The sequence below is a fragment of the Psammomys obesus genome, unplaced genomic scaffold (genome assembly GCF_907164565.1).
Source record: "Psammomys obesus unplaced genomic scaffold, mPsaObe1.curated_primary_1811, whole genome shotgun sequence".
Classification (NCBI taxonomy): Eukaryota; Metazoa; Chordata; class Mammalia; order Rodentia; family Muridae; genus Psammomys; species Psammomys obesus.
This window is the reverse complement of record NW_026596117.1, coordinates 3975797-3989456: the sequence shown is the minus strand read 5'-3', so window position 1 is coordinate 3989456 and position 13660 is coordinate 3975797.

Genomic DNA, 13660 nt, shown 5'->3' with positions numbered 1-13660 from the left:
GAAACAGTATTGATACCAGCCTCCCATATTTCCTTTTTTTTGGAAATTCTTTAGTATATGTTTTCATGGATATAAGGGAAGAGATTTCTCAAAACCTTAAACATAGTAGATACAAGAAATTAACTCTCCTTTGTCTTATTAACATTTCCACTGTGTAAAAATTCAGGCTTAACATAGTGAAAATTGATTTAATTAGTGAATATTGTTTCAGCAAATGTATGGATGGATAACACAATTTGATAATAATTTGTCTGCTTGAGCAATTAGTTTCTGATGCCAATTATGTTCATGTAACTATGCAAATTAGTATGAAACAAATTCTCCTGACTATTTTCACATATTCCAGTTTTCTTAATAAGTTATGAATTTTCATTTTTATCCAGCTTGTTATGATACACGAAAAATCTTATACCGGGTGCTTAGAATAGTAAATAAACTTTTTAAATACACTCCACAAAATGTCTGTAAACTCATATCAGTGACCTTAATCATTGAGACACAGGGTACATGTCATTCCAGGAATTCATGGCTGCCTTTGCTTCCTAACAAAGCTTCATGAAAAGATTACTATGTTTTCTTTCCATCCTTCACCTATGAGCAAAGTCTGCTCAAATTCATAATTCACCTTGAGTTATATTCTCTTGGGAAGAACAACTGTTTCTCAGGTTAAGGCAAAACTCCTTTATATATTAGTTTAGTTGTTTACTTACAGTTTGTGAGCCAAGAATGATAACTACTTCTTATCTGATATCTACTTTATTTTCCATTTTCTTGATTTTTTTTCCACTTGTCTACTCCAGGCTTCTACCACAGATACTGCTTTTACTTATTTATATCTGAAGTCTACAGGTTTTTCTCATAAAAGTTTCTAACACTTTTTATTTTTTTATGAACTTGACTGATTTGGGAGGCATTGTCCAAACATTCTTTAAGACATACTGTATTGAGATTGTTCAGTTCAGAGTGAACTTAAGAGTTTTAAAAATTTGTTAGAAAACTGTGGGACCACTGCCTTCAAAATAGGTTAAGTGCTGTACTATAAATCTGACCTATCATTTTGCTTCTCTAATTCATAATCTAGGATCACTTTTTTCTTTTTCTTTTTTTTTCTATATTTTTTGTCATTCAGTTTTTTCAGTATTATTATTATTATTATTATTATATTTACAATTTATTTCCTTTTCATTCCCCCTTCCTGTATTTCCTCCCAGTCCCACACTCTCTCTTCCACCTCCAGCTCTCTCTCCTAGTCACTGATAGGGGAAAACCTCTTCTCCTACTGTCTGACCCTAGTGCTTATTAGGTCCCATCAGGGCTGCCTGTATCCTCTTCCTCTGTGGGCTGGCTAGGTGGCCCCATGAGAGAAAAGTGATCCAGGAGCAGACAACCAAGTCCATGTCAGAGACTGTCTCTTCTCCCCATACTAGGAAATCCACATGAGCTGTCTAAATTGTTTTTATCAATGACTGGAGAACATGTTAAAATTGTAAAATACATTTGTGGATGTATTTATTTCTGCTTTGCTTTTCAGATTGTGACACATACATTTCAATACTGTGCTGTTAGCTATAAGGATGTTATTATCTGAAAAATCTTTATTTCTCTGAGACAATTTTTTTTCCCTTGTGCTCTTGGCATATTTCCCTTCTTCATCCATTGTACTGTTTTTTTTGTTTTGACTTCTGCATTTTCTGAAAATAACTCAGATTTTCAATTTTTTTTGGTACCTGTTGTTCTTTTACTTTTATTTTAGCTATCTCTTCAAACATAACGTGTGTTTCATAAGGAATAAAAATAGAATAATTTTGTTACTTCGTTACATCCTAATACTAATTTAGTACAATTTTACTATTTCTTTGAGAATTTCATATGTGTTCTTTGATTACAATAACACCACCCCTCAAGTACGATAAGAACCAATCCACCTAACTCCTACTCAACTTCTTTTTCTCTACTTTAAAAAGAAAACCCATCAAGCCCAATTTGTGTTGGTAAATTGTTTCCGATGTGGCCTTCCCCTTAACAATGGTTAACCTAGCACACAATTAAAAAAAACTGTCTTTACTTCTCCATCAATTGTTACATGCCAATGGCTCCTCAGCCAGGAGTGGGATTTAATGCTAGCCTCCTCATCTCCATGTTAGAGTTTTGTTTGGCTTCTGCTTCTCCTAATCTTCTGCATCCTTCCACAACTGGTATAAGTTCATAGTCTTAACTGCTATTTTTGTGCCTAGAAATAACTGGCTCTTGAAGTCTTCCATTATGTTTGCTCTGCCAGTCTTTCAGCACTCCCTCCCTCAAAGGCCTTTGAGCCTTGCTATGTTTATGTGTGGCTGGTAGTTCTCCCTTAAAGATGAACACTTTAGAGTATCTAGTTTCTACATGTAGATGAGTTGTATGTGTATTAATTTCCATCTAGTACAAAAAGGAGCATCTTTGATGAAGTATGAAAAATGCATTCATGTATGGTTTTGTAAGGGAAATTCATTATGAGTTGATTTAATTCTTTTACGTTTAGTAGAAAATAACAGCTGTATATTTTCCTCAAAGTCCTATAGCTCCTTTAGACACAGATTCTTGGCCCTAACAATGACATATTATGGGTTCCATCTCAAAAAGCAGTGCATAAATTCCAGTGTTGGTCACTCTTATAATGTTTGTGACTCTGTTGTACTAGTGGGCACACCTTGGCAGGACAGTCATTAATATAGTTCATAATTTTACCCAGCTGTGAGACATATGAAAAACTGTGGCTTTTAATATATGCATTGAGAGTTTCATATTTAAAATATTAATAAATTCTTAAACTTGAAAAATATTCCCACATTTGCTAGCTCAAATCCTAATTAAGTACATTATATGGTGTTCATTTTACTGTTATGTAAATGATACCCTTACTTACGGATTTGATATTAGAATGTAAATGTGGGCCTGAAGGGAAGGCTCAGCAGTTGACAGTACTTAATGTTCCTGTGGAAAACCCACATTCTAGATTATAGCATCCACATAAAAGAGCTCACAAATGTCTGAAACTATTACTCCTGAGGCATTTGATCAAATCTGACATCCAATAGCAGAGTTGGTGCACAAAAACCCAAACCCACATATACACACACACACACAAAAAAAAAAAAATGTTCATGCATAGTATTAATAAAAATCTATCTGTTCTTAATTACTATGTAATATTCCATTGTGTAAATGTAGCACAATTTCTGTATCCATTTCTCAGTTGAGGAAAATCTTGATTGTTTCCAGATTCTGGCCATTATGAATAAAGTTGCTATGAACATGGTTGAGCAAATGTCTTTGTTGTATACTAGAGCATATTTTGGATAAATGCCTAGGAGTGGTATTGCTGGATCTTGAGAAAGCACTATTCATAGTTTTCTGAAAAAGCACAGATTGAGCTCCAAAGTGGTTGACAAGTTTACATTCCCACCAGCAGTGGAGGAGGGTTCCCCTTTCTCCATATCCTCTCCAGCATGTATTGTCACTTGAGTTTTTGATCTTAACCATTCTGATGGTTATTAGGTGAAATCTTAGGGTCATTCTGATTTGCACTTCCCTGATGACTAAGGGATTTGAACATTTTTTAAGTGTTTCTCTGCCATTCTATATTCCTCTATTGCAAATTCTCTGTTTATCTCTGTACCATATTTTTTTTTTTAGTTTGAAATTGTGAATTTTCTTTTTTTTATTTTATTTTATTTTATTTTATTTTTATTTTTAGTTACATTTTGTTAACTCTGTGTCCCAGCTGTATCCCGATCCCTCATTCCCTCCCCAACCCCACACATATCTGGGCACAGGGTCTTTTCTGAGACTGACACTCAACCATGGACCATCTATGGATATAACCTAGAACTTCTGCTCGGATGTGGCCTGTGGTAGCTCAGTAACCAAGTAGCTTTCCAAAGTAAGGAGAACATGGACTATTTCTAACAGGATCTCAAGGGCAGGCTGTTTGACACCCCCCTCCCCAGGGGAGGAGCAGTCTGTTAGGCCACAGAGGAGGACTTTGCAGCCAGCCCTGAAGATACCTGATAAAACAGGGTCAGATGAAAGGGGAGGAGGTCCTCCCCTATCAGGGGACTTGTACCATATTTTTTAATTGGATTACTTGATTTGTTGCTTTTTGACTTTTTTGAGTTCTTAATATATTCTGGATGTTACCCCTCTGTCAGATATAAGGTTGGTGAAGATCCTTTCCCAGTCTGTAGCCTGGCTTTTTGTTCTGATGACAGTGTCCTTTGCTTTACAGAAGCTTTCCAAGGAAATCATGAAATTTGTAGACAAATGGTGGGAACTAGAAAAGATCATCCTGTGTGAGGTATCCTAAAAGCAGAAAGACACACATGGTATATGCTCACTTGTAAGTGGATATTAGACATATTACATAGGATAATATACTAAAATCTGTACACCTAAAGAAGCTAAGCAAGGAGGACCCTGGGTAAGGTGTTCAGTCCTCATTCAGACAGGCAAATGGAAGAGACATCGGGAGAGGGAGAAAAAAAGAGTAGAAGTCAGGAGTCTACCACAGAAGGATTCTGAAAGACTCTAGCCAGTAGGCTATTAAAGCAGATGCTCAGACTCATAGTCAAATTTGGGCAGAGTACAGGGAATCTTATGAATGAAGGGGGAGATAGAAAGACCTGGAGGAGACAGGAGCTCCACAAGGAGAAGAACAGAACCAAAAAAGTCTGGGCCGACCAGTCATCTTTTCTGAGACGAGTCAAAGACCATGCATGGAGATAATTTAGAACCACTGAACAGATGTAGCTTATGGCAGCTCAGTCTCCAAGTGGGTTGCCTAGTAATGGGAACAAGGACTGTCTCTGACATGAAATCAGTGGCTGGCTCTCTGATCATCTCCCCTGATAGGGGAACAGCCTTACCAGGCTACAGAGGAAGACAATGCATCCAGTTATGATGAGACCTGATAAGCTGGGGTTAGAGGTAAGGTGAGGAGGACCTCTTCTTTCAATGTACTTAAGGAGGGGCAATGGAGAAGATGAGGGAGGTGGGATTGGAACAGGATGAGGGAGGGGGTCACAGCTGGGATACAAAGTGAATAAACTACTTAATAAAAATTAAATACATTTAAAACAAACCGAACAAAAAACCATCTATTTGTTCTTACTTTTTTTCTGACCTTGCCATTGACATTCTTTGGATGTCAGTCTTACTTTAATTCCATTCTCTGATAATTTACAATCCTGTGTCATATGTAAATTTTATTAAAAATGTGATTATATTTTATTTTGATAAGTTTAAGTAGATTGTTTTTATCTTTTAAAAATTATAACAAATATCATTGATGACCTATACAAGACAATAAGAATAGATATTCCATTTTTCTTGCTCATGTAACTAACATGTTACATAAACCCAGTTAGGACTGTATACCTGTAGCTCCTAAGTCCTAAAAGTCCACTAATATTTAAGTTTTACTTGTCTTAATTTCTTAACCCATGTATAATGTACCACCTTACATCTTATTTTTTTCAGATACTTCATCAGCCACTATTATTATAACATCCCTTAAAGAGGCTGTTTAATGTAGAAGTGAGGTAATGTGCTGCAGTCTTAAAAATAAATTACAAGTTTTCTGTCTGTGCTTCTTCCCTCTCTACTCTAGTTTTATTTGTGAATCCTTTCTGAGGCAGAAGAGGTGCTAGCCAACTCTTTTTCTGACAAATACTCTGATGAGTTTTGTAGTTCTTGAGCAATAGGCTTTTGTTACAGAAGAGACACTAATTCTGATTTTACATTATTGTAATTTAATTTATTCTACCAAAAACATGAAAAAAAGCTAATCTAATCTCTTAACTACAAGAGATATACAGAACCTGGATTCAATTCCAAGCACTCACATGGCAGCTCAAAACTGTCTATAATCTGAAGTTACCAGACACATTCATAATGCAGGCATACCAGCAGGCAAAATACCCATTCACGTATGAAAAATAAATAAAGTGAAATGATAAAGTTATGTCTAAAATTTATAACATATTTTACATTGTATGATGTAATAATTCTTTATGAATTAATGATATGTGTATGTGTATGCATATGTACATATGTATATATGTGTACACACAGAAATAAACAGAGAAAGAGAGAGAGAGAATTGTTTAGTTATATAAAAATGAATGGATTTTGAACTGACAGGTTCTTTATCACTTTAGAACCAAAGAGGGTAGAGTCTTGCTTTATCATTCTTGGAACTCAATCTCTGAACATGCTTTATGATAGTTTGTATCTTGATTAATGAGAACAATCAACCAAACTGTTTCCCCAGCTCCCTAATTCAAAAACACAATTGCTAAATATGGATTTTTCAACTTACAGGGAAGGCAAGCGTATATTGAAGAGGATCCAGCACAAAAATTTGAATATGACAATATCAGGAAATAAGAAAACCATATCATGTGGCATGTACACAGGTTCATATTCATAAAGCAAAACTAGGGAAGAAGTAAAGTTCTGGATTTAGTAGGGATGTGTTTATCATCATTGTGGGACAAAAGAAAGAACAATAAACCTTGAAAGTTAAGGGTTCTGTTTGCAGTAGAGACTGTTAAGAATTATTTCCTGTTTCTCCAGTGTTCAAGCCTTGCTATTTAAGGTTTCTACTTGCAATTTTTTATGCTTCTTTTTATTTACTTATTTTAATTTAGTACAATTTATTCACTTTGTATTCCAGCTGTAGCCCCCTTTTTTGTCCCCTCCTAATCTCACCCTCTCTCCTTTTTCTCCCATACCCCTCCTCCATTCCACGGATAGGGAGGTCTTCCTCAACTTACCTCTGACCCTAGCCTATCAGATCTCATCAGTACTGGATGCATTGTCTTCCTCGGTGGCCTGGTAAGGTTCCCTTCCATTCAAGGGGAGATGATCAAAGAGTCAACCACCGAGCCCAGGTTCTCCTGACTAGAAAACCCACTTGCAGACTGAGTTGCCATGGGTTACATCTATGCAAGGGTTCTAGGTTATCTCCATTCATGGTTCTCAGTTGCAGTATCATTCTCAGACAAGAACACTGTGCCCAGATTTTTTGGTTCTGTTGCTCTCTTTGTGGAGCTCCTGTCCCCTCCATGTCTTTAATCTCCCCCTTTTTTCATAAGATTCCCTGCACTTTGCCAAAGTTTGTCTATGAGTCTTAGCATTTGCAATGATACCCTGCAGGGTAGAGTTTTTCAGAGGCCCTCTGTGGTAGGCTCCTCTTCTGTTCTCTGTTTTCTCCCTCTTCCAATATCTACCCCATTTGCCTGTCTGAATGAGGGTTTAGCATCTTACCCAGGGTCCTCCTTCCTTAACTTCTTTAGGTGTACAGAAATTAGTACGTTTATCTTTTATTATATGTCTAATATCCACTTATTAGTGAGTATATACCATGTGTGTCTTTCTGCTTCTAAGAAGTTTGTCCTGTTCAGTTTTGGTTTCTGTTTGTAGTTAAAAAAAAAAAATGAGTTCCTCTGTGTCCTCTTTTATATCTTAGTCAAAGGATAAATTCCTGTTTGTCTGGGTTAAGTCCATGCAAGTTAATGTTTCTGTTTGTAATAAAAATTAGTCCCTGTCTCTCCTATCAGTGGACTAGGGGAGGGGCATAGAGGGAGAAGAAGGAAAAAGGGTAGGACTGGAGGAGACCATGGATGGGGCTACAGCTGGGATATAAAGTGAATAAATTATAATGAATGAATAAAAAAATAATATAATATAATGGCAAAAAAGAAGTCTGTGCAATTTGCCTAAAAATTTCATGATTTCCTAGTTTTAATAGCCTAGCAGTATACCATTATGTAAATGTACCACAATTTCTGTACCCATTCTTCAGTTGAGAGAAATCTAGGTTGTTTCCAGATCCTTGCTATTACAAATAAAGTTATTATGACCATAGTTAAACAAATGTCCTTGTTGTATGGTGGGGCATCTTTCAGACATATGCTCAGGAGTGGTATAGCTGGGTTTTGAGGTAACACTCTTCTGGTTTCTGAAAAAGAACCAAATTGATTTCCAAAGTGGTTGTACAAGTTTCCATTCCCACCAGCAATGAAGGAGAGTCCTCCTTTCTCCACAGCCTCTCCATCATGAGTTGTCACTTGAGTTTTTTTTTAAATCTTTTATTTTTTTTTATTAATTACACTTTATTCATTTTGTATCCCCCCCATGAGCCCCTCCCTCCTCCCCTGCCAATCCCACCCTCCCTCCCCTTTCTGCATGCATGCCATTCCCCAAGTCCACTGATAGGGGAGGTCCTCCTCTCCTTCTTTCTGATCTTAGTCTATCAGTTCTCATCAAAAGTGGCTGCATTGTCCTCTACTGTGGCCTGGTAAGGCTGCTCCCCCCTCAGGGGGAAGTGATCAACGAGCAGGCCAATCAGATTATGTCAGAGGCAGTCCCTCTTCCCATTACTATGGAACCCACTTGGACACTGAACTGCCATGGGCTACACCTGTGCAGGGGTTCCAGGTCATCTCCACAAATTGTCCTTGGTTGGAGTATGATTTTCTGGGAAGTTCCCTGTGTTCAAATTATCTTGTTCTGTTGCTCTGCTTGTGGAGTTCCTGTCCCCTCCAGCTCTTACTATTTCCCACTTCTTACATAAAATTCCATTCACTCTGCCCATCAGTTGGCCATCAGGCTCAGCATCTGCTTTGACAGTCTATACTGCAGAAGCTTTCAGAGGCCCTCTGTGGCAGGTTTCAAGGTGGTTTCCTGTTTTCTTCTGGCTTTCAGAGGCCCTCTGTAGCGGGTTCCGAGGTTGTTTCCTATTTTCGTTTTCTTCTGATGTACATCCTCTTTGCCTTTCAGGATGGGGATTGAACATTTTAGTTAGGGTCCTCTCTTTTGCTTAGTTTGTTTAGATGTACAGCTTTTAGTGGGTTTATTCTATATTGTATGTTTATATGAGTGAGTATATACCGTGAGTGTCTTGTCTTTTTGCTTCTGGGTCAACTCACTCAGGATGATCCTTTCCAGGTCCCACCATTTACCTGCAAATTTCATGATTTCCTTATTTTTCATTGCTGAGTAATACTCCATTGTATAGATGTACCACAGTTTCTGCATCCATTCTTCAGTTGAGGGGCATCTGGGTTGTTTCCAGCTTCTGGCTATTACAAATAAAGCTGCTACAAACATGGTTGAACAACATAAAACCAGACACATTAAATCGGCTAGAAAAAAAAAGTGGGAAATACCCTAGAACTCATTGGTACAGGAGAAAACTTCCTGAACAGAACACCAACAGCACAGGCTCTAAGAGCAACAATCAATAAATGGGACCTCATGAAATTGAAAAGCTTCTGTAAAGCAAAGGACACCGTCATCAAAACAAAGCGACTGCCTACAGATTGGGAAAGAATCATCACCAACCCTCTATCTGACAGAGGACTCATATCCAATATATATAAAGAACTAAAGAAGCTGAAAAGCAACAAACCAAGTAATCCACTTAACAAATGGGGAACAGAGCTAAAAAATGGGGAACAGAGAATTCTCTGCAGAGGAATATCGAATGGCAGAGAAGCACTTAAAGAAATGCTCAACCTCATTAGCCATTAGGGAAATGCAAATCAAAACAACCCTGAGATTTCACCTTACACCCATCAGAATGGCCAAGATGAAAATCTCAAGGGACAACACATGCTGGAGAGGTTGTGGAGAAAGGGGAACCCTTCTCCACTGCTGGTGGGAATGTAAACTGGTACAACCACTCTGGAAATCAATCTGGCGCTTTCTCAGACAACTAGGAATAGCGCTTCCTCAAGATCCAGCCATACCACTCCTAGGCATATACCCAAAAGAGGCGCAAGTACACAACAAGGACATTTGTTCAACCATGTTTGTAGCAGCTTTATTTGTAATAGCCACTTGAGTTTTTTTAATCTTGGCCATTCTGGTGGGTGTAAGGTGAAATCTCCAGGTTATTTTGATTTGAATTTCCCTGATGACTAAGGATGTTGAACATTTCTTTAAGTGCTTTTTAATAGAATTACTTGATTTGTTGGTGTTTATCTTTTTGAGTTCTTTATATGTTTTTGATATTAGTCCTCGGTCAGATGTATGGTTCGTGAAAATCTTTTCCCAGTCTGTAGTCTGTCATTTTGTTCTGATGACAGTGTCCTTTGCTTTATAGAAGCTTTTCAGTTTCATGTGATTCCATTTATTGATTGTTGATCTTAGATCCTCTGCTGTTGGTGTTCAGTTTAGAAAGTTGTCTCCTGTGGCAATGAGTTCAAGGTTCTTCCCTATTTTTTCTTCTATCATGCTTAGTGTGTTTTGTTTTATAGTGAGGTCTTTGATCCACTTGGACTTCAGTTTTGTGCAGGGTGGTAAATATGGATCTATTTTCATTTTTCTGCATGTAGACATCCAGTTAGACCAACACCATTTGTTGAAAATGCTATCTTTTTTTCCATTGTATGTTTTTGGCTTCTTTGTCAAAAATCAAGTGTCTGTAAGTGTGTGGGTTTATTCCTGGATCTTCAATTGGAATCCATTTATCCACCAGTCTTTTTCTTTGTTAGTACAATGCCGTTTAAGTACTTTTGCTCTATAGTACAACTTGAAATCAGGAATGGAGATACCTCAAGAAGTTCTTTCACTGTATAAAATGGTTTTAGCTATTCATTATTATTATTATTATTATTATTATTCCATAACAAGATGAGAGTTGTTCTTTCAAGGTTTGTAAAGAATTGTGTTGGTATTTTGATTGGAATTGCACTGAATCTGTAGATTACTTTTAGTAGTATTTCCATTTTTAATATGTTAACACTACCAATCCATGGGTATGGGAGCTCTTTTCATGTTCTGGTATCTTCTTCATTTCTTTCTTCAGAGAATTGAAGTTTCTTTCATCCATGTCTTTTACTTGCTTGATTAAAGTTACACCAAGGTACTTCATGCTATTTGTGGCTATTGTGAAAGGTGTTGTTTCCCTAATTTCTTTCACAACCTGTTTGTCTTTTGTGTAGAGGAGAAATGGAACTAAACATGATAAACCTAAGTGAGGTAACACAGAAGCAGAAAATCAGGCATGGTATATACTCACTGGTAAGTAGATATTAGCCATATAATATAGGATAAACATACTAAAATCTATAGTCCTATATCAGCTAAACAGCAAGGAGGACCATAGGGAAGATCCTTAACTCTTATTCAGAATAGATATCAGAAGAAGTAGAAGAGTGGGAACAGGATGGGAGTGTACCACAGATGTCCTCTAAAATACTCCACCCAGCAGGGATCTAGGCAGATGCAGAGACTCACAGTCAAACTTTGGCATCTTATAGAAGAAGGGGGGTATACTAGTTGCCAGAGGGAACAGGAGCCACACAAGCCAACAAAGCCAGTTTTAAAAGCTACACCAATGTGACACTGCAGAGACTGATATATCAACGAAAGACCATGCATAGAGAAGACCTAAACTGCCTGCCCAGATGTAGTCCATAGACAGCTCAGTCTCCATGTTGGTGTCCTAATAAGGGGAGTAGAGAGTCTTTGACATGATCTGGGTTGCCTGCTCCTTGATCACTTCTCCCTGGTGGTGTAACCTAGCCAGCCCACAGAGGAAGACAATCCAGGCAATCCTGAAGGGACCTGATAGGCAAGGTTCAGACAATAGGGGAAGAGGAAGTTCCCTATCAGTGGAGGAGGAAAGAGAGTTGGGGGAGGAAAGAGAGGAAGTGTAGGACTGGCAGGAATTGAGGGAGGGGGCTATAATAGGGATACAAAGAGAATAAATAATAATAATAATATTAAATTAAATATAAAACGACTATGTCCCTGTTTTTTAGATGTGATGTAAATTGAGTAGGACTCCATTCACATAATTTATATCCTTCTTCTTCTTCTTTTTTTCATTTTATCTTTCTAACAATGCACAGCAGCCAATTCTCTTTTCCCTGTGGGCACCTTATCTCTCATATCAAGTGGGCTTCAGGAGGCAAGAAAGGGCTTCTCTGTAAAATCAAAACTTAAGGTAAAATTGGTCAGCCCAGGGTCATACCAAAATGCAACTTGCTTTCATTGGACAGTTATGATTTGGTCCTTTCTCCTCATAATTCTCAGGTTTAGCAATCATCACTATGATGTACTATTTATTTCACACAGCCCTATATTAAGCATAAAGTGAAATAACTAACAAGACAAAAAATAGAGGAAAAATAAATGGAGACTTGAATGAAGATAGAGGAAAAGAAGACAAAAAAAATAAACATGGAAATATAGTGAAAAGGAGTAAATTCATGAGCTATCCAAAACACATTTTTACAGTGCTGACTGCTAATGTGCAAATGTTCAGACTGATTGAATAATTGTAATAACTCATGACAATGGGACAATAGACATCAGAGTTCTAGCTTTTTGTCTTCCTGTCTGCTTCCTACAAGCCATTGAGAGAACTCTCACTGGAAACCAAACCCACTAAAACCTTGACCTTTTCAGACTTCAAAACATTGAAAAAAAATAAAGCATTGATTTTACCATCCAGTCAATGATGCTCTGTTGTTGCCGCCCAATCCAAGCCAGATACATGAAACAATTGAATTTGAAGGTTGTTTGGGGAATGAATAAAACAGTGCAAAAGAAACTACAAAAAAATTGGTTTAGTACCTTTTTTGTCTGCTATTTTGCCTGCTTCTATAACCTTGGGAAGGGACATGTAAGGTTATTTTCTTAGGACTTGTAAGGATTGCTTACTTCCTAAAAGTTGATACTTTCCATCTTCCTCTAAGAGAAGATGTTTCCTAGAGAAGGAAGTCTGTCATTTCAAAGAGGGTGTCTTTAAGACTGCCAAATTCTAAACTGAAAAATGTAAGGATTTTATTAGAGAAACTTATAGGAATATGACTTAGGGATTGCTTATCACACATGTAATAACTCAAAAGGTGCTATAACATCACAAAGACCATCCAAACCTGTGCACAAGTCATACAGCTTACGTCACAGTAGCTCACTACATTATTGTAGGCGATAATGAATATCAGGCTTTTCTCTCACCTATTGTCTCTGCTTCTGTAACCTTGGAAGGTCAGCTTCTTAGAACTGGTAAGGATTGTTTATGTCCTAAGATTTGGGAGCTTTCCTTCTCTTTTAAAGTAGAAATGTTTCAGTTCAGAGGAAATTGCTATATAATGGATAAACATGAAATTAATGTATTTTATGTTATATAGGTATATATCCTTAAGTACCATATCTGCAAATATAAGAAAAAATAAAGTATTTAAAATGTTAATATTTTATTATAGTTCCAAACAGCCTATCATAGGGGAATAAAAACATTAATACTCCAAACAACACACATTAAATTCAGCCATTTTATTTGTAACTTTAAGGAAAATATTAATTTACTACAAGCTAAAATTAAGGTATTTTGATCCATATTTAACTGTTCCAGTTAGGATGATATCATAGTTAGCTTCAGTTGTCATTGACACATCTGTCAAGAAGTAATCTCAATAGGGAATTTCATTCAGGGAATTAGCCTTTGGGCATGTTTGTGTGATGTTTTCTCAATTGCTAATTGATATAGAAAGGGTCATCCCACTTGGTAGTGCCATCCATGAGCAGGTCGTCATGGGTTATAAGGTGAGTGTGTATTTTGGAACAAGCCAGTAAGCAGTGTTCTTCCTTGAGCTCCTGTCCT